The following is a 23,321-nucleotide window of genomic DNA, read 5'->3' as shown; positions in this document are numbered from 1 at the left end:
GCCACCTATAATAAATGTATTACCCCCTAATCTAATCCCCCTGCACCGCCGCCACCTATATTAACTATATTAACCCCTAATCTAATCCCCCTACACTGCCTCCACCTATAATAAATGTATTAATCCCTAATCTAATACCCCTACACCGCCGCCACCTATATTAAATAGATTAACCCCTAATCTAATCCCCCTAAACCCGCCGCCAGCTATATTAACTATATTAACCCTAATTAGATTAGGGTTAATATAGTTAATATAGTTATTATTTTATATATATATATTAACTATATTAACCCTAATTATATTAGGGTTAATATAGTTAATATCGTTATTATATTATATATATATTAAGTATAATAACCCTATCTAACTCTAACATCCCTAACTAAATTCTTATTAAAATAAATCTAATTAATATTAATATTATTAATTAAAACATTTCTATTTAAATCTAAATACTTACCTATAAAATAAACCCTAAGATAGCTACAATAATAATTACATTGTAGCTATTTTAGGGTTTATATTTATTTTACAGGTAACTTGGTATTTATTTTAACTAGGTACAATAGCTATTAAATAGTTAATAACTATTTAATAGCTACCTAGTTAAAATAATTACCAATTTACCTGTAAAATAAATCTTAACCTAAGTTACAAATACACCTACACTATCAATAAATTTAATAAACTACAAATATCTAAACTAAAATGCAATTAAATAAACTAAACTAAATTACAAAAACAAACACTAAATTATAAAAAATAAAAAAAGATTACAAGAATTTGAAGCTAATTACACCTATTCTAAGCCCCCTAATAAAATAACAAAGCCCCCCAAAATAAAAAAATTCCCTACCCTAATCTAAATTAAAAAAGTTAACAGCTCTATTACCTTACCAGCCCTTAAAAGGGCTTTTTGCGGGGCATGCCCCAAAGAAATCAGCTGTTTCGCCTGTAAAAAAAACACAATACCACCCCCCAACATTACAACCCACCACCCACATACCCCTACTCTAACCCAAACCCCCCTTAAATAAACCTAACACTACCCCCCTGAAGATCTTCCTACCTTGTCTTCACCCAGCCGGGCCGAATTCTTCATCCGATCCGGGCGATGTCTTCAATCAAGCGGCAGAGAAGAAGTCTTCCATCCGGGCGATGTCTTCAATCAAGCGGCAAAGAAGAAGTCTTCCATCCGGGTGATGTCTTCAATCAAGCGGCAGAGCAGAAGTCTTTCCATCCGGGCTATGTCTTCAATCAAGCGGCATCTTCTATCTTCTTTCTTCGCTCCTCCGACGCGGAATATCCATCCGGCACAACGACTTCCCGACGAATGAGGTTCCTTTAAATTACGTCATCCAAGATGGCGTCCGTTCGAATTCCGATTGGCTGATAGGATTCTATCAGCCAATCGGAATTAAGGTAGGAAAAATCGGATTGGCTGATTGAATCAGCCAATCAGATTCAAGTTCAATCCGATAGGCTGATTGGTTCAGCCAATCGGATTGAACTTGAATTTGATTGGCTGATTCAATCAGCCAATCAGATTTTTACCAGTTACCTGTAAAATAAATATAAACCCTAAAATAGCTACAATGTAATTATTAATTACATTGTAGCTATCTTAGGGTTTATTTTATAGGTAAGTATTTAGATTTAAATAGGAATATTTTAATTAATAATATTAATATTAATTAGATTTATTTTAATAAGAATTTAGTTAGGGATGTTAGAGTTAGATAGGGTTATTATACTTAATATATATATATAATATTATATAATAACGATATTAACTATATTAACCATAATATAATTAGGGTTAATATAGTTAATACATACAATATAATAACTATATTAACTATATTAACCCTAATCTAATTAGGGTTAATATAGCTAATATAGCTGGCGGCGGTGTAGGGGGATTAGATTAGGGGTTAATCTATTTAATATAGGTGGCGGCGGTTGTAGGGGGATTAGATTAGGGATTAATACATTTATTATAGGTGGCGGCAGTGTAGGGGGATTAGATTAGGGGTTAATATAGTTAATATAGGTGGCGGCGGTGTAGGGGGATTAGATTAGGGGTTAATACATTTATTATAGGTGGCGGCGGTGTAGGGGGATTTAGATTAGATGCAAAAGAGCTGATTACTTTGTGACAATGCCCCGCAAAAGCCCTTTTAAGGGCTGGTAAAAGAGCTGATTTCTTTGGGGCATGCCCCGCAAAAAGCCCTTTTAAGGGCTGGCAATAGAGCTGTTACTTTGGGGCAATGTTACGCAAAAGGCCCTTTTAAGGGCTGGTAATAGAGGTGATTACTTTAGGGGGATTAGATTAGGAGTTAATGTACTTAATATAGCTGGCGGCGGTGTAGGGGGATTAGATTAGGGGTTAATTAATTTAATATAGCCAACAGCGGGGTAGGGGGATTAGATTAGGGGTTAATTAATTTAATATAGCTGGCGGCGGTGTAGGGGGATTAGATTAGGGGTTAATACATTTAATATAGCTGGCGGCGGTGTAGGGGGATTAGATTAGGGGTTAATACATTTAATATAGCTGGTGGCCGGGTAGGGGGATTAGATTAGGGGTTAATACATTTAATATAGCTGGCGGCGGGGTAGGAGCTCACATTCGGGGGTATGTAATGTACCCAGCGACGGTGTAGGGGGATCACATTAGGGGGTTATACTTTTAATGTAGGTGGCAGCGGGGTCCGGGAGCGGCGGTTTAGGGGTTAAATACTTTATTAGGGATTGCGGCGGGGGATCGCGGCTGACAGGTAGATAGACATTGCGCATGCGTTAGGTGTTAGGTTTTATTTTGCAGGTAGTTTAGGGAGTTATGGGGCTCCAATACACAGCGTAAAGCTTACTACGGCTGCAATTTGTGGTGAGGTGAAAATGGAGTAAGATTTCTCCATTTTCGCCACGTAAGTCCTTACGCTGTATATTGGATACCAAACTGCGCGGGTTTGGTATACCTGTCTATGGCCCAAAAAACTACGGGCGAAGGCAGAAATATAGGAGCGTAACTTCTAGGTTACGCCGTATATAGGATACCAAACCCGCGCAAATTTTGGCGTTGCCAGCTTCTGCGGGCGACGCTGTATATCAGATCGAGGCCCAAAACTGTTTCAAGATAAGTAAAAAGTTTTATTTTTCATTGCTGTGTGAAAATCATAGATCCTTATATTACTTGGGCTTTAGACTTGTTAACCGAAAACTATATATACACATTTTTTTTTTTTTTTTCAATTCACAAGTTTTGTGACAAATCTTTTCAAATCTTCAATTGAAAATGACTCATATGGGAAGCTCTGGAGTACAGATGACCACAGTGTAAGCAATTGTATTTTAAAACTAAAAATACTGGATTATTTTATCTCTGTCATTTGTTGTCTAGCTTTATAGCTCAGTAGTAATTCACCAGAGATTTGTAGAAAGCTAATTACAAATATATTTCTTTTACCAGAGTTTTACCCTTTTGTTCCTTGTCACAAATTCCAAACGAGAAAAGACTGAATGATCAGTTGTTTTTTTTTTTTGTTTGTTTTTTTTAAACTTGGTTTTACAGTCTGTAGGGATATTCACTTTGGGAATTTAAATCTATACTTGGCAATGACATGAAGATAGTGAAGTAAGGGAACGGATAAATGAAAGAGTAGCTTGGTGAAAATAACCAAGAAGACAAATATGAAAGAACATTTTAAATTGGCTCAAAATCTACATGACATAATGCACAGCCATTAAAGGGACATGAGCATCAAAATGAAACTCTCATGTATCAGATAAAACATGTAATTACAAGTTAGACATGTGCAAAGGCAAAAACATTTGGTTCGTCCAAAAGTTTAGGTTTGTAATTTTCAGCAGATTCAGGTCCTCAGAATTTTGTTTGTCAGCGGGTTTGGTTCGGCCGTATATTCAGAAAACAATTTTGTTCAAAATTTAGTTTGTTCAATTGCATTAAAGGGACACTAAACACTTTGAGATGATAATAAAAAATGATAAATTGTATGCATAAAAAAGGTCTGCAATTTACTTTCATTATGTATTTTGTCCCATGCTGTAATACCATTCTGAAATTCTGAGCTTTTCATTTCCTGTTTGAAAAGGAAGTGCAGAACACTGTTATATTCTACACAGCTATTGGCTTAACACTCTAGTGACCTATTTATAATTGTCCCTAATTGGCCACAGCAGAGAAGGTAACCTAAGTTACAATATGGCAGCTCCCATTGTTTAATAGATATTAAAACTTTACACTTTTTTTTAGTAAATATTTAAACAGCTAATGAAACTTATGAAAAATATGTCTACATGTTATTCTCAGACTATTTTTTTCTTTGAATGCATCATTATATCTAGCATTTATTTAGTGTTTAATGCCCCTTTAAAGTCTATGAGAAGCCTGCAAAACATTCCTTTTAGTCAAAAATTGCACTGTTAGGTAATGCCAACAATTGAAAGCGTCAGTGTTAACTGGGACACAAGAATATATAGAAACTAGAAGAATGTTTACAAAGAAAATTCTAACAATACATTGAAATGAAAGACATTTGACAATTTCAATAATATATATTAGTCACTAGTACTACATTTTCCCACCACCTTATTATCACCCCCCTCACTTCTAACCTTTCACTGCCCACCACAATAACCTTTATATACAATTTTTTTTATTATTATTCAATACTCTCATTCTTTTTCAACTCCCCCATGATAAGGTGCCCACATTCTTCAATTTTTCACACACCTGCTCCATAACAAGTTTATAGTTACTAGTTAGTTAGTTTAGAGACTCAATTCAAAGAAGGATGGCAGCATGAGAGGTGGAGCCAAAAGGCTGCAGACTTACTGACCTAGGTAGCTCTCTGATTACAGTAAATAAACCTCAAAATTACACCTCCAAGGAACGAGGACAAACAGGTTTACTAGAGTCCCTTGGACACAGCGGCCAGGACTTCCCTGAGGATTTGGCATTGACAGATAATGACTACCACAGAGCAGGAAGGATTTTATAGGATTTCTTGATTGTAAGTTCCCACGGGAATAGAGCTCTCAATTCCTCCTGTATTTGTTTGATACATTTTATTCTGTGTCTTGAAAATATTGTATCATTGTTCTTTTGTACCCATGGACAGCGCTGCTGAATTGGTTGTCGCTTTATAAATAACAATAATAATAATAAATAGTAAAAACAGATGTGTAGCTTATTTCCCGCTATTGTACCTACAAATTTGTACTACAAGAGTTTATATTTAATAATATTTATTGTTGGATATCATATATATGTTTATTATTAGATAAACCTATTTATAAGGATTGTTACTTTTAGGAGTTATTATGTTTCTCTTTATCCTTTTAGAATTTCGCAAATGTATCAGAAATGTTTGCTACACCACAGTACATGCAAGAAAAAAAAAAGACTCAAATTAATTCACGTTTTAGATCATTCACAACATCTATTTGTAAAAATATACTATCCCCTCCTATATGCCAATGAATAGGGGAACACATGGATGGTTGTTTACTCAGTAAACTAGATGTTAAACTGCATTGGACATATGCATAACTCAAAGGGGCCTTTTTATTAATGTGCAAGTGGCCATTATCCGATATTGCGGATTATGTCTGCCACACATCAATAAATGCAGACAGCATACGCTCTCAGCATTTATCATTGCACCGGCAGTTCTTGTGAACTGCTGCAGCAACGCCGCCCACTGCAGATTTGCATCTATTCGGCAGCCAGCAGGGGGTGTCAATCAACTCGATCGTATTGGATCGAGTTGATTTCCGGCGATGTCTGTCCATAGCTTCAGAGCAGGCAGACAGGTTATGGAGCAGCAGTCTTTAGGCCGCTGCTTCATAACTTGTGTTTATGATGAGCCTGAAGGCTCGCCAGAAACACGGGCTTCAAGCTCCATACGGAACTTGATAATATGCCCCCAAATGTTTCCTAGATATGAATCAGGACTGGGAGGACAAGGCTCAATCAGAACTGCTTGTGCAATGTTAATGCTGTCGGCATTCAACGATGTCTGTCTATAGCGTATCATGATGGACAGACAATGATAAATCGTCCCCTTACTATTTACACTAAGGGGCCTATCTATCAAGCTCCGAATGGAGCTTGATGACCCGTGTTTCTGGCGTGCCTGCAGGCTCACCAGAAACAGCAGTTTTGAAGCAGCGGTCACAAAGACCGTTGCTCCATAACCTGACCGCCTGCTCTGAGCAGGCGGTCAGACATCGCCACAATACAACCCGATCGAGTACGATTGGGTTGATTGACACCCCCTGCTGGCGGCCCATTGGCTGCGAGACTGCAGGGGGCGGCGTTGCACCAGCAGCTCTTGTGAGCTGCTGGTGCAATGCTGAATACGGCGAGCTTATTGCTCGCCGTATTCAGCAAGGTCTGGCGGTTCCGATCAGCCAATAGAATGCGAACTCAATCTGATTGGCTGATTGGATCGGCCAATCGGATTGAACTAGATTCTGATTGGCTGATTCCATCAGCCAATCAGAAAATTCCTACCTTAATTCCGATTGGCTGATAGAATCCTATCAGCCAATCGGAATTCGAGGGACGCCATCTTGGATGACGTCCCTTAAAGGAACCGTCATTCGTCGGGAGACATCGGAAGAAGAGGATGGATCCGCGTCGCCTGCTTCAAGATGGACCCGCTCCGCACCGGATGGAAGAAGATCGAAGATGCCGCTTGGAGAAGATGTTTGCCGGTCCGGATGTCCCTCTTCTTGCCGGATAGGAGGAAGACTTTGGACCCTCTTCTGGACTTCTTCAGTGGATGTCTAGCCCCCGCTTGGGTTGGATGAAGATATCGGAGCCAGGACCGATCGGTGATACCTGGATGGTGAAGACAAGGTAGGAAGATCTTCAGGGGCTTAGTGTTAGGTTTATTTAAGGGGGGTTTGGGTTAGATTAGGGGTATGTGGGTGGTGGGTTGTAATGTTGGGGGGGGGGGGTATTGTATGTTTTTTTTTACAGGCAAAAGAGCTGAACTTCTTGGGGCATGCCCCGCAAAGGGCCCTGTTCAGGGCTGGTAAGGTAAAAGAGCTTGTAACTTTTTTAATTTAGAATAGGGTAGGGAATTTTTTATTTTGGGGGGCTTTGTTATTTTATTAGGGGGCTTAGAGTAGGTGTAATTAGTTTAAAATTGTTGTAATATTTTTCTTATATTTGTAAATATTTTTTTATTTTCTGTAACTTAGTTCTTTTTTATTTTTTGTACTTTAGCTAGTTTATTTAATTGTATTTATTTGTAGCAATTGTGTTTATTGAATTTATTGATAGTGTAGTGTTAGGTTAATTGTAGGTAATTGTAGGTAGTTTATTTAATTATTTTATTGATAGGGTAGTGTTAGGTTTAATTATATCTTAGGTTAGGATTTATTTTACAGGTAAATTTGTAATTATTTTAACTAGGTAACTATTAAATAGTTCTTAACTATTTAATAGCTATTGTACCTAGTTAAAATAAATACCAAGTTGCCTGTAAAATAAATATTAATCCTAAAATAGCTATAATATAATTATAATTTATATTGTAGCTATATTAGGATTTATTTTACAGGTAAGTATTTAGCTTTAAATAGGATTAATTTATTTAATAAGAGTTAATTTATTTCGTTATATGTAAATTATATTTAAATTAGGGGGGTGTTAGTGTTAGGGTTAGACTTAGCTTTAGGGGTTAATACATTTATTAGAATAGCGGTGAGCTCCGATCGGAAGATTAGGGGTTAATAATTGAAGGTAGGTGTCGGCGATGTTAGGGAGGGCAGATTAGGGGTTAATACCATTTATGATAGGGTTAGTGAGGCGGATTAGGGGTTAATAACTTTATTATAGTAGCGCTCAGGTCCGCTCGGCAGATTAGGGGTTAATACCATTTATGATAGGGTTAGTGAGGCGGATTAGGGGTTAATAACTTTATTATAGTAGCGCTCAGGTCCGCTCGGCAGATTAGGGGTTAATAAGTGTAGGTAGGTGTCGGCGACGTTGTGGGGGGCAGATTAGGGGTTAATAAATATAACATAGGGGTCGGCGATGTTAGGGCAGCAGATTAGGGGTACATAGGGATAACGTAGGTTGCGGCGGTTTACGGAGCGGAAGATTAGGGGTTAAAAGTGTAATGCAGGGGTCAGCGATAGCGGGGACGGCAGATTAGGGGTTAATAAATGTAATACAGGGGTCGGCGGTGTTAGGGGCAGCAGATTAGGGGTACATAAGTATAACGTAGGTGGCGGTCGGCAGATTAGGGGTTAAAATTTTTAATCGAGTGGCGGCGATGTGGGGGGAGCTCGGTTTAGGGGTACATAGGTAGTTTATGGGTGTTAGTGTACTTTAGGGTACAGTAGTTAAGAGCTTTATAAACCGGCGTTAGCCAGAAAGCTCTTAACTCCTGCTATTTTCAGGCGGCTGGAATTTTGTCGTTAGAGCTCTAACGCTCACTGCAGAAACGACTCTAAATACCGGCGTTAGAAAGATCCCATTGAAAAGATAGGCTACGCAAATGGCGTAGGGGGATCTGCGGTATGGAAAAGTCGCGGCTGCAAAGTGAGCGTTAGACCCTTTAATCACTGACTCCAAATACCAGCGGCCGGCCAAAACCAGCGTTAGGAGCCTCTAACCCTGGTTTTGACGGCTACCGCCGAACTCTAAATCTAGGCCTTGGAATGTACATACAATGCATATGGTAAATGTAAGTGTAACATGTAAATAAGTTCCTTCCAACCTTAAACTTAAAGGGACAGTATACACTCATTTTCATATAACTGCATGTAATAGGCACTACTATAAAGAATAAGATGCACAGATACGGATATAAAAATCCAGTATAAAAGTGTTTAAAAACTTACTTAGAAGCTGTCACTTTGGCTCTGTTGAAAAGGTAGCTGGAAAGCCCACTGCAAGTCGCAAATAAGACACTCCCCCCTCCCCCTTCTTTTGCATATGAAAAGACCCTTTACACAAACAGGAGCAAGCTGGAGTAGGTAGTCGAGCGTATTCACATAAAACTTTGGGGCTTGGTTAGGAGTCTGAAAATCAGAGCAATGTTATTTAAAAATAAGCATTAATTAAAAAAAAAAAACTTTATGGGCTAAATAAATAGATCATCTACAAAACATTTATGCAAAGAAAAAATGAGTGTATAATGTCCCTTTAAAGGGATGTGAAAAACAAAAATGTTCCTTTGTGATTTAGATAGACCATACCATGTTTAATATGGAGCACATATCACATTTTATTTGTTCCCCTAATATTCCTAGGTAGGCATCTGGAGCACTACACGGCAGGAAAAAGTGCTGCCATCTAGTGTTCTTGCAAATGGATAACATTCTTGCAAAACTGCTGCCATATTGTGCTCCTGAAATCGTCCGGCTCTTAAGCATATGTCCCTGCTTTTCAACAAAAGATATTAATAGAACAAAGACAATTTGATAATAGAAGTAAATTAGAAAGTTGTTTAAAATCACATGCTCTATATCTAAATCATGAAAGAAAAAAATTGTGTTTCATATCCCTTTAACCCTTTGAGTGCTAATGACGGCTCTGAGCTGTCACAGAGTTTCCCACTCTGGTGCTAATGACGGCTCAGAGCCGTCACTAGCACTCTCCCACCTTGAGGGAGATCTGGGGACTCCCACCCGCTCCTACCCCGGTGATCATGCCTGTAGAGTGACAGGCATCACTGGGGCTTCCCGTTTTGCGTGGTGACATCACACGCAATAACGTGATGATGTCAACGCGCAACTTTATTTATACTTAACAATGTTAAATATAGGAGCAGGGGGCATGCTTCTTAGAAGCCTGTATCTCAGGCATCTAAGCAGCTACAGACCCCCAAGACCCACCATTGGAAAGGTAATCACCTAACCAGTGTAAGTCTTGGGGGTCTGAAAAAAATAAAAAAAAAGTTAAAAAAAAAAAAACATTAAAAAATCTTAGCGCCCAGGTGGGAAAGTGCTTAGCTCTCAAAAAATGGTAATGCTAATATATGAGAACGTAGCTTTATAAACGAATGTGTTTGCTAGGAGGGCTTGTTACATATGTACTTTCTTGTAGCCTTCCCACTGTTAAAGTACATTGCCGGTGACACAATGTGAGTGCTTTGGTTCACATACTTGAATACAAGTAAATAAATATAAATTTGTGTGTGACATAAATTGATGGTTATTTGGGAGATTTAGAATGTGTGGAGTTTGCTGATGGAGCTAGCCTGTAATGAATGATTTAAAATGTGCAGTTAAGGGCACTACTGTTGAAGCTTAAGACAACACATATTGAGAACGTATTTTCTACTACAATGGTTATAACCAGTGCTCACTTTGTCTTTCTCTGCTTTATGTATGTTCTTCTAGCATGAAGGGGACCTTAAGGCATAACTGAGGTTGGGTTGACTGATTTCCTGCTTACAAAAAGTTTAACTTGAAATAGAGCTGAAATTCTGCATGACACTATCTTATACATAGCTGTAACTTGCACAGTACATGCAAGCAGCGGCATTGTGCAGATGGATACAGTCTTGTGATAGATGAATGTGCAGGAGCTCAGTAAACAAGAGAACATTAGATTCCCATACAAAATTGGCTTCCACAAGCTGTTGGATGAATGGCTGACATTACCATTACCGTTTTTATGGAAGTCTTGAGGCTTTTCAGAACATTTTACTTCTGTCTGTTAAAAATGATTGTGGAGGAATTAAATAAAAAAAAAAGTTACTAAACACAAACGGAAACAAGTCTGAGCAGTTTAATACAGGAATTTAAAAAGGGAACAGGGAAATTCTACATTTGGTATTATGTATTTATAAAGATTAGGTTTGTAACAGCATGAAACATTAGTCTAATGACTTTTTTAAATATCCCAATATTTTCTCTTAAAGGGACATGGAACCCAATTTTATTCTTTCATGCTTCAGATAGAACATACAAAGTTTAATGATTTTCTAATCTACTTCTGTTATCACATTTTCTTTGTTCCCTTGGAATCTTTTGTTGAAAAGCAGTGTTGTAAGCTCAGGAGTGTGCACATGTCTGGCGCACTATATGGCAGCAGTTTTGCAAGAATGTTATCCATTTGCAAGCACACTCAATACCATCTAGTGTTCTGGACACCTACCAAGGTATCTCTTCAACAAACAATACAATGCAAACCAAGGAAATTTGATAAAAGAATTACATTGGAAAAATGGTATGCTCTGTCTGAATCACAAATAACATTTTTGAGTTTCATATCTCTTTAAACCTATTTGTGAGTGTAGTTCATCCAATTGCATTTTAAAATATGTTTGACTTATTTTTGCTAATGTAATATTTGCTCCAAAGGTATTTATTGTATCATAAAATATCAGAAGAAAAAACTAAGGAAACGCTGATTTGAGGCTTAGGAGACGATTTATTATCGTCCGAAAGCTGCCTTATGCAGCTGTTTCCGCGTGAGCCTTAAGGCTCGCAGCAAACAGGAGTTAAGAAGCAGCAGTCTTAAGACCACTGATCCTTAACTTGTAAGCCACCTCTGAGGCAGCGTATAGGAATCAGCCCAATCAAATACAATCGGGTTGATTGACACCCCCTGCTAGCGGTCGATTGGCCGCAAATCTGCAGGGGGCGGCATTGCACAAGCAGTTCACCAGAACTGCTTGTGCAATTTTAAATGCTGACAGCGTATGCTGTCGGCATTTAGCGATGTCGAGCGGGCATGATCTGCTACAGCAGATCATGTCCGTCCGACGCTTAAAAAATCGGTCCCTTAGGATTGTCATCAAGGGACATGAAAGCTATTAGGTAGCCAGATTGCAAGGGGTCAAGCAAGGTTTTGGAGGACAGGAATTGGGCTAGGTGGTCGAAAACTAGTTTTTCAGGAGTTTTGATGTTAGTGGAAGGAGTGATATTGGTTGATAGTTTGCAGGAGAATTAGGGTAGAGGGAGGGTTTTTTGAGGATGGGGGTGACCTTTGCATGTTTGAAAGAAGAGGGGAATGAATTAGTAGAAAGGAATAGATTGAAGATTTAAGTAAGAGCTAGAGTGAGGATGGAAGACAGAGAAGGTATTAGATGTGAAGGGATTGGGCCAAGCAGGCAGGTAGTGAGGTGTGAGGAAAGCAATAAGGAACCCAATTAATTTTCAGTGCCTGGGTGGAAGATGCAAAGAGTGGTGTAGTGGGTGATCAGGGGTGCAGATGGAAGATTGCAGGCTTGTGTCGGGATGTTGCTTTGGATGGTAAGTATTTTGTTTAAAAAGTAGTCTGCCAGGTCTTGAGCACTAAAGGCAGATTAAGGGGGTGGTGCAGGTGGGTAGAGGAGAGATTTGAAAGTAGAAAGAGTAATTTAGGGTTTGAGGAGTGATTAGATATAGAGAGTAGGTTTGCTTGGCTAAGTGGATGAAGTCAGTTTCAGAGTGAGATGTCCTCCAGGCACACTCAGCAGTATGGGAGCAGTTTTGCAGTTTTTGTTTTTGCTGAGAGTGTCAAGGCTGTTACTGACGACGTAGAGTTTTGCACAGTTGAGGAGGAGCAAGAGTATCTATTGCAGAGGAAATAGTATTGTTATAGTAATGTGGAAGTGTGGGGAAGGAGACATTATAAAGTTTCTTAAAATTGTATACTCTGTCTTAAACATATGCTAGATCTAGCTGATGATTGTTGGCTGCATATATTGATTGTGATTGGCTCACCCATGAGTTCAGTTAGAAACCATTAGTGCATCGCTGCTGCTTCAACAAATGATACCAAGAGAATGAAACAAATTAGATAATAGAAGTAAATAAGAAAGTTTTTTAAAATTGTATTCTCTATCTGAATCATGAAAGAAAAAAATTGTGTTTCATATCCCTTTAAGCTATTTTGTAGTAGCACTGTATGCCAAATTAAGCTAATGACTGCTGAACCCAAATTGAGTATGCTCATTTCTTTGGATAGAAGACATCTAAATTGTATGCAGTACTAGTAAGTAAAGGGAGAGCTGTGTGCATGTGTTCCTTGCTGTCAGTCACCAATGCCTGCTGTAGCCTCTCTCTACAGGTTGCTTGCATAACATTGCTACACACACTGCAGCCATATACTGCTTTAAAGGGACACTGTACCCAATTTTTTTCTTTTGTGATTCAGATAGAGAATGACATTTTAAGCAACTTTCTAATTTATTCCTATTATCAAATGTTCTTTATTCTCTTGGTATCTTTATTTGAAATGCAAGAATGTAAGTTTAGATGCCGGCCCATTTTTGGTGAACAACCTAGGTTATCCTTGCTGATTGGTGGATAAATTCATCCACCAATCAAAAACTGCTGTCCAGAGTCTGAACCAAGAAAAAAGCTTAGATGCCTTATTTTTCATATAAAGATAGCAAGAGAAAGAAGAAACATTGATAATAGGAGTAAATTAGAAAGTTGCTTAAAATTGCATGCTCTATCTGAATCACGAAAGAAAAATTTTGGGTTCAGTGTCCCTTTAAGGGACATTCATGATTTAGAAAGAGCATACAATTTTAAAGAACTTTCTAATTTACTTATTAATTTACTTATATTATTTTATTTGCTTCCTTCTCTTGTTATCCTTTGTTGAAAGGTTTAACTAGGAAATCTCTGGAGCAGCGAAGAACCTAGGTTCTAGCTGCTGATTGGTGGCTGCATATATATATATATATATATATATATATATATATATATACGTTGATTGGAGTAGCCGTGTTAGTCCAGAGATTTAGATAGAGTATTGCATTGAGCAATGATACTTTTTTTATTGGACTAACTGTACATTTATAAGTTGACAAGCTTTCGGAAGAGTTCCTTCGTTTATCAAGTCTGAAGCAATACTGACCAATTCAATGGAATTTACAGATTATATCTTAAAACACAGAATAGCTAAAAAGACAGAAAATGCAGGGAAAGGAGGAGGTGTCGTTAAAATCATGAGGGGGGCTTAGGTAACAGGCAGACAGTGTCCAGTGTAGGAGAACAGACAGGGGAAATATATAGCTTTACATAGAGCATATACTGACATAAAGTTGTATATCAACATTGAATCAATATCTATAAAGATGTGAAATAGTATATACAGGGGGAATACAAAAGTAAAAAAAAGACAAAAGTGTGGACATAGGCTTACCTATGTACCTATGTATAAAGAATGTGGAATATACAATGTAATTGACTAAATGAAAGTACATTACAGAAAATTTTGATAATGTGTTAAGAATCCAGAGTCCGCATTTAGTCCAGAATTAAACAAGTTTAAGTGCATTATCATTTTCATTTCAAAGGTTTTTCTTTCCATGGTGTTTTTGAAGTTGCCTCTGAGAATTTTGATTTTGAGGTTTTGGATGGAGTGGTCAGGTTGGGTGAAATGGTGACCAACAGGGGTGCAGTATTTTGTTTCACAGTAGTTTTTGATTGAGTGTCTGTGTAAGTTCATCCGAAGGTGCAGTTTTTGGCTTGTTTCTCCAATATTGCATCCCACTTCACATGCAGTGCAATGTATCATGTATACCACATTTGCAGATATACATGAATATGCCCCTTTAATGTTATAGGATTTATTATTGTGATTTACTGTGCTGCTTTCACAAACGTGTTGACACAGTTTGCAGAGAGCTTTATAGCAGCACTTGTTTCCATTCTGAGTGTTCTTTTTCTCAATCGGTAGCTTCCTATGTACCAGTTTCTGATTTAGGTTAGGTGGTTGTCTGTATGCCAGGATTGGGGGTTTTGGAAATATTTTTTTGAGTGTGGGATCCTCTAAGAGTAGTGGCTGTAAGTCTTTTATTTTTTTTCGTATCCCTTCCACAGCAGGGTTGTATTTGACTACTATTGAGATACGTGATATGTTTTTCTTCTCCCTGTATTGTAGTAAGTGTTCACGTGGAGTATTGAGGGCAGAGTTATTTTTTTTATTTATAATCCTTGTTTTGTAACCTTTTTCTCTGAATGATTGGGACAGTGTGATGAGGTGTTTGTCACGGTCCTTGGTATCTGAGCAAATTCTGTGGTATCTTGTAGCCTGACTGTTGATGATGGATTTTTTTTTTTTTTTTTAAATATTGTTTTTATTCGTATTTTGAAAAGAAATAACATAATCATTAAGGACTCGCAGGACCTCTTTACAACGGTAAAATCAAATACAGTATCGGGCCTTCTGGCCCTATGGAACATGCTTTGTACATTAGAAAAAGAAAAATAAGACAAGTTGATCTCACCATGTGCAAAGTTAGATTATAAACTATAGTGTGTAGAGATGAGAGGGTCAATGGTTGTGTAGTAAAGCACTTCAACTTAAACGTATTGAGTACAGGGGGAGGGGAAAGGGAGGGGAAAGGGAGGGGGGGGCACATATGTGGGGAATAGGGGGGAAGGGAAAAGCATGCCTCAGCCAATGTTTCTGATTATCTGCACAGACTATCAGGGAAGAAAATTGGATGAATCGTTAGTTATTAGGTTGGGCGTCATTCGTCGTAGCAGGCGGATGCCATAGGTTATTGTATTTGTCTTTCCAGTCAGCCCAGGCCATTTCAAACAAGTCAGATTTGTTAAGGTCAGAATATATGGCCTTTTCCATGGTATACAGGTAAGCCATTGTGTTGACAATGTCTTCCCATTTGGGAGAGAACTCCCTTTTCCAAGCCCTGGCTATATTAGTTTTGATTGAGGGCAATAGGTAAACACCAAAAAGACTTTGATGTTTGGGGAGAGCGTGGAGGCCTAGATGGAGAAGGGCAAGTGCTTGGCCAGCAGACACTCTAATACCAAAATCAGTGAGGGTGCGGAACCCTCTCTCCCACAAGGGTCTGATATTGGGGAACTCCCACCAAATGTGTAGTAGGCTACCATGTAGACCACAGCCTCTCCAACATAGGGGTGAGGTTCCCGCAAACATTTTAGACAGTCGGGTAGGAACAAGGTACCAGTGTGAAAGAACTTTATAATAAGTTGCAAACACTGTTACACAATGTAAGGTCTTTTTTGTCAATAGAATGGCCCTTTGCCAAGAGTCAGTGGAAGTATTGATGCATAGGAGAGTGTCCCATCTAGATAGATGTGGAGCTAGAGCGGGCGGAGAGGCGCCCTCCAGGAGACTACAATGTATTGAAAGCGGCCTGACAAGCCTGCGTCCTCCTTGCCAGATGGACTCCCAGGGGGTAGGAGAGTGGGAGGAGGAGGGAAGGAAGCCCCAGCTTTTCAGGAAACTCTTAATCCTAAGCATTTCAAAGGAGAGGAATGTTGGGATGGCTGCGTGTTGGCCTAGTTGCGCTAAATCTGTAAACCCTTCAGGTTGCGTGACGGACCACAAGTCTGAGACTTTAGTAACCTGCAACCGAGCCCACATATTAGGGTGAGTATCAGTCAAGCCCGTGAGTAAGACGGCTACTGAGGTTATGGGAGATGGGTGGGGAGCAATGAGCTGGTGATGCCTAATCTTATCCCAAACTGATAAGCACTCTATAATGACCAAATTACATATGCCCAGAGCTCTGTGGCTGTGCGGCAGGGTCCAAATAATATCTTTAAGGAGAACACTGGGTGGCAAGGACGCCTGTTCAAGTTCTCTCCACCTGTCACAGGATTGAAGTACTCCCCATTGGGAGATGTGCGTAAGCATAGCTCCTTCATAGTATTTCACTACTGATGGGGATGCAAGTCCTCCCAGGTGGATGGGGAGTTGCAGGGTTCTATGAGCAATTTGAGGGGTCTTACCTTGCCAAATGAATTTTGTGATCTCGCTCTGAAATTGGTAGAGGTGGTGCATGGGGACTCTAATTGGTAGACAGCGAAAAGGGTAAGTTAATTTAGGGAGGAAGGACATTTTGAGAGAAGCTATTCTTCCCATCCATGAAATAGACTTGTGGTCCCACATATTTTTTTTATTATGCAATTCTGTTAATAAGGGGAGGTAATTATCTTTTATCATTTGTGGAATACTTTTGGACAACTTTACCCCTAGATGAGTAATCCACTCAGTCATCCACTTGAAGTTGAATTGATCCTTCAATTTGTGGATGTAAGTGTGCGGGTAGCCCCACCAAAAGATTTCAGTTTTGAGTGGGTTAAGATTATAGAAGGAGAGATCTCCAAATATCTTCAAGTTGTCCAGCAGTCTAGGGATGGCTTTGGCAGGGTCTGCGGTGAATATGGTGATATCATCCGCAAACAGTGCGATTTTGTGCAGAGTGCACGATAGTCTAATCCCCAGTAAGGACACGTCAGACCGAATTTTCATAGCCAGAGGCTCAATCGCTAAGGCAAATAACAGGGGTGTAAGTGGGCACCCCTGCCTAGTGCCATTCGATATGCTAAATGGCAGGGTCTGGAATCCTAGGCCCCTGACAATAGCGGTTGGGGCTGAGTACAGGGCACTGATAGCCTTGCAAGTTGCAGCAGGAAAATGAAATGCTTGAAGTGCTTCCCACAGATAGTGCCACTGAACCTGGTCAAAGGCCTTCTCAGCATCCAAAGAGATGACTGAGAAGGGCTTATTCATCCTGGTGGACTAGCTTATTATGTTAATAAGGCGTCTAGTGTTATCTGGCCCCTCCCGGTTGTAGATAAACCCCACCTGATCAGGGCTAATTAAGCCGGCAATAGCTTGCCAATACGACTAGCCAATACCTTGGAGTAAATTTTAATGTCTGCATTGATCAGGGAAATCGGTCTGTAATTAGAACAGAGAGAGGGGTCTTAATCCGGTTTGGGTATCGTAATGATAGCAGCCTGTAAAAACTCTTCCTTAAAGGTGCCATCCTTTCCCCAGTTCATGAATATACAGCTTGTAGAACTGGGCGGGGAATCCATCAGGGCCAGGGGCCTTAAAAGGCTTCAGGCGCTTGATTGTTTGCTTGATTTCGAGCAACGAGATTGGTGTGGTAAATGTGCTTTGTTGCTCTGCCATGAGTGTGGGTAAGTTCAGGGTAGACAGGTAAAGTCTGATGTTGTGAATGGAGGTAGGTGCTGGGCTCTCCACAGTGCCAATATTATATAATTTGGAGTAGAAGTCAGCAAAGCTGTCTCCTATTAGGGACGGTTTCTTATACAATTTATTATTATGGAGGATTTGGGAAATGCGAAAAATACTGTGCTTGTGTTGTATTTGTTGGCCAATAAAGTGTCAGCCCTGTTTCCCTTGTGGTAAAGAGTTGTTTTAGTTTAGATAAATTATGCTGGGTACGTTTTAACTCCAATCGGCTAATATGATCCCTAACGGCTTTGATTTGCTCTGTCACTTCTGTTGAAATAGAGGCACGGTTGTTAGTTTCTAGGGTTCTAAGTTTGGTGTGTGCCTGCGCCAGTGTTAGGCCGGACATCTTTCTTAAATGGCTTTGTCTGCGGATTATGAGACCCCTAACTGTCGCTTTAATGGCGTCCCAAAGAATATCATGAGGGGTCTGTCCGTTGTCATTCTGTCGAAGCAGTTCAGACAGGTCGCGTCTTAGTTCTTCCCTAAAAGGGATGTCCGCCAAAATATGACGTGGGAGGCACCAGCTGGCTCTGGGTAATGCCTTGTCTGTGAGGTGTAGATTGGCTGTAAGAAGATTGTGATCTGACCAGGAGCTTAGGGAAATCTCTGATCGTGTGATCGAGTCTAAAGTCTCTGCATGACAGAATATGTGGTCCAGTCAGGAATATGCTTTATGGGGGTGCGAGTAGTGAGTGTAGTCTCTTTCTCTGGAATGTAAGGACCTCCACGCATCAAAATAGCCGTAGTGAGACATTATAGTCCAGAACTTAGCAGAAATATTGTTTGCCTGAGGATTGTTGCTGTCTGGGTTCTTGGTCTTGCGGTCTAAGGTGGAGTCCTATGTCATGTTGAAATCACCCGCCAGTATGACTCATCCCTGTCTGTATTGATCAACTATTTGGAGAATTTTACGGAGGCATGCGGGCTGGCGGGAGTTGGGAAGGTAGATAGATACTAACGTGTGTAGTGTGTGGTTTAGTCTACAGATTAAAATAGTGTACCTGGCCTGCGGGTCTTTGAGTACTTGTATTTGCTCGTAGGCCACTCTGTGATATAGGAGTATGGCCGTACCCCTAGCCTTCTTGGTGAAAGGGGAATGATCAGTGACCCAATATGAGCGGGAATGAAAGCGTTGAGGTGAGTCTATCTCCCAATGAGTCTCCTGTAAAAAGACTACATCAGGATTGTGGAAATGAAGTTCAAGAGTCAAGAGGCTTCGCTTATAGGGGGAATTAAGGCCTCTGACATTGTGGGTAAGAAATCTAAGACAGTTTGCTATTGTTATGGAGAGGGGGAGGGAAAGGGGGGTGCAGGGGGTAGAAATAGTTAGGAGTTTCAAATTGGATTATAAGTCGTTGATGGCTGTACTAGGTTATGAGGTGGAAGTAATCCACCTGGTTGGAACCCTGGCGTGGGCTGCCTATGTGGGGGGGGGAGCTATAAGAGGAGCAAGGTTAGTGAGGTCCAGGATGTCCGGCCTCACCCCATCTATGAGTCAAACTAGTCTCGTAAGTGTCTATATAGTAGAAACATCTAAACAAAAGTGTATCAGTGAAGTAATATGTAAACACAAGTAATAACAGTAAAATATTAGCCACCTATAACTGTAAAATGACAGTATCATTATTTCTCCATCGTGGTTAAAAACACTCAACCTGTGCCAGGATGACCCCTTGTAACAACCTAATATAACACAAACTATAACTGAAAGAGACAGAAACATAAACAAGTTATCATAAAACATCAGTAATCTGGTTTCAGTCAAACCTGGTTTAGATCCTTCTCATGTTGAGGGTCACCTGCCATCTATGATGGTGGAAGAGAGATTCAAGAGAGGAGAGCGAAGTCATCACCAGGAAGGTTCTAGTGATCAAGGTGGAGATACAGGAGGTCCCTGAGAGTCCTGCAGTAGCTGCGTTTTTTGTCTTTTGGGCTGCTGGCCTTTAGGAGGCCAATCGGGTAGAATCCAACAGGTTGTCAAAGAGCTCTGATAGATAATTCTGTAAGTCCGTAGACGAGACATCTTCCGGTATTCCTTGGAACCTGATATTGTTCCTTCGGTCATGGTCTTCAACATCTGCCAGTTTAAATTCAAGTTGACTTAATTGGTCTGACAGTGCCTCAGAATACGCTAGCAGGTTTGACTGGTCCATGGTGATGTCGTTGTGCTTTCTCTCTAGGGAGTCCACCCTATCCCCTATTTCTGAAATATCCTTCTTCAGCTCAGCATGGCTCCTTTGAATTTCCTTTGTAATGGAACGTGTTTGCTGGGCAAACATTTTTTTAGGGTCTCTTCTGTGATGTAGTGAGAGTGGAGCAACATCAGGTTGGGACCTCTCGTCTACAGATTCCAATTCGCTTAGATCTTCATGCGATTCTTCTTCAAGTCTCCTGATTGGTTGCGTAAAATGGTCTAGGAACATTTTCTTATTTGGTCCAGGGGTCCTGGGTTGTCGCCTGGAGGTGTGGGGCATGTTTGGTTGTATCTGAGTGACCGGCCGGCCACCAAAGGAGCAAGCCTGAGAACAGAATATTAGGTAGACAAGGCTGTATATGGCTAAATTAGACTGTCAAGGTTAATTGCATTTCAATTAGGCACAATAAATACACTTAAAAACGAGAATGATCATGTGCTTAAGGAGTGAGGCCAAGAGGTTCCACCCGGCCCCTACCCCCCCACTGCAGTGGTCAGATTAGGATCAGAATTCTACCCACAAAGAAGGAGGCAGGGGGAGCTACCACGTGGAGGCAGAGGCCAGCAAGAACCCCCCAGGCACAGGTTGAGCAAGGAGATCCCTACAACCCACAAACTCCCAGCCGGCCCAGGAACAGGGGATACGACCCGAGGGAAGGGAAAAGGGGAAGGGGACGTGACCAACTCAGACAGGCTGAGTTGGAAAGGTAGGGCCGGCTAGAGATCCCCTAGCAGCAAGACACACACATAGATAAAAAAGAAAAAATGCAGGTCTGGTGGGGTGTATCCCACTGTTTGCACGGGGGTATTACTGGGGAACTGGAGGGATGTTACCAAGTCTCGCTGTATTAGCACTAGTGGGGCAAGGGTGTATATAAGCAAGATGTATCACCTCAATTACAGGCCCACTGCAGCTCTGAGGGCTGTAAGTAGGTTACAGGATATGTAGTGCAGGGGTTATATTAGGCAACAGGTGCACTGGTGATACTTGGGGTAACAGGAATAAACTATTCTATACAACCACCACATACAATAGCACTATGTCTGTTGACCAGGGGTAGGGCAGGTCATACAAGTAGTTAGGGCGACAGGGAGTAAAAACCAATATTTAACTGTATCTTGTGGGCTAAAAGGGAAATAAGTTAACTAAACTAAACAATTCCCTTTGGATCAGAGCTCCAAAGACACCTCAACCTATAATGTAGCTAAGGGGACTTAACTGGTAACGGCCTAAGGGTGGTTATAGCCGACCAGGGGGGCCATAAAATCACAGCAGTCAAGTACAGATGTGTAATTAGTGGGTCAAACCCTAAGGACCATCAGATTAGGTCAAGGGGTCGAACATTATCTAGGGCCAGATGGTGCCGTGGGGGCAGAGTACTGATAGTGCGTGCTAGATATGATCTATTATGCAATACTCATAGGACCTAAGCTATACCTAATGGCTAAAGTTATGAGTACAGAAATGTACCTGAAGATGCTGGGGAACTATATCTCCTCTAAAGTAGGGAAGTGGAATGTGAGCAGTAACCTGAACATACGTGTGTCAAGATGACGTTAGGGCAGCATTACAAACACTTTAAATGCAGTTAGCAACCTGTAGGAAAAAGTTTGGATTAGATGAAGAAAAAACACTCCACTTTGGGCCAGGGCACCAAAGACAATTAAGCTGTTGCAGCAGCTAACACAGTGAAATTATGGTGTGTGCAGACCACAAGAATGTCACTGTATTTAGTCTCAAATACCTGAATGAGCAAACATGAATTTGAGTAAGGAATTAGGACTCCACTTTGGGTGGCAGCTGTATAGGCACTTGAACTTAATGTTGCAGCTGTCTAATGGAAGACCTGTTCAAGTGGGGTCTGGCAAGTCGTACTTATGGACAAGTGCTGTAGATGCAGATCTAGAGGTCCTTACACATGTGGAGATAGAAGAGAGTTAGTGTAATTAGCTTATCTAAAATCTCCCTTGTGTACAAGAAAACAGTAGGCTATGATCTGCAACCCTCCTCTCTGCAATGATACTGGCTGATTTCAGAGTGCAGTCCTATGCTGAGAGGGGTGACTCAACCTAGGGAAACCTGTGCTATGTGGGTTAATAAACTAATAAAGGTCCCAGTCAACTATATGGTCTGGAGCTATCCTTCCAGGAATTAGGGCCAAGTTAGAAGGTACAGTCCTTAGCCAAGATAAGGAGGGAGGCCCCTGGGAGCAGTGACTAAATAGTGTGGCCTAGTATGAGCCCTCCGTCTGCATGCCTGTCATATGGCCCAAGGGGGGTAGTGTAAGTGCTCTACTGATGCAGAAATGGCATGACTTGGGGAATAGTGTACAACGGTCTCACCTGATATGGCAGCTCTGTCTTTATGTTGGGCTATTTAATCGCCTAAAAGGCTGCAGCTCCCAAGGTTCACATCAAACCTCACCTCAATGGTTGGATGAAAGTTGCATGTCCCAGCTGCAGTGGCTCCCACGTGGGCCGTAAGATGGCCACCGTTCGCACCACAGCAGGGAAGCTCCAACATCTCCTCTCAGGCTCTGAACACCTTTGACAGCCACCTCGATCCCTCCGATCTTCTCACAGAACGCCCAGGGCACCTTTCAAGGCTCAATGTCGGTCGGGTATGTAGCGGACTCAATTGTGCAGATTCAGTCTTTGGTATGCTGTACCTCTGCACACCACTTCTGGCTCCTTCTCTTGTAGCTGCTCCGGAGCAGATCCCCAACCCTCCGGAGCTCAGTAGGTGAGACCCGCTGGGCGGGTAGCAGGGCCGCGATCTACGGCAAAGGAGATTAAGCAGCTGGCAGTAAGAAAGGGTCTGAAGCCTCAGGGTAAGACCCGTGGAGTGCAGGTTGATTAGATGCTGTGTCTCAGCCCAGGTCGATGTCTGTCGTGGATCTGTGTCAGCAGCTCGCACTTTCCAATACTTCTCCACAGTAGTCGAGCAAGATCCTTTCGTGCAAGTAGCATGTAAGTTCTCCAGAGCGGAGCCCCGACCCTCCGGAGAATGGGATCCCCCGTAAGCCTCTTCTGGTGTCACTCACTTTCAGTCAGTGCAGCAGGTAACCCTCGATAGGTCTCTTGAGTTACTGGTAAAGGTCAAAAGGGTTCCAATCGGCTTCACAATGTGAAAAGTGACCAGGATCCAGT

This window comes from Bombina bombina, chromosome 1 (genome assembly GCF_027579735.1).
Source record: "Bombina bombina isolate aBomBom1 chromosome 1, aBomBom1.pri, whole genome shotgun sequence".
Classification (NCBI taxonomy): domain Eukaryota; kingdom Metazoa; phylum Chordata; class Amphibia; order Anura; family Bombinatoridae; genus Bombina; species Bombina bombina.
This window is presented reverse-complemented; position numbering follows the sequence as displayed.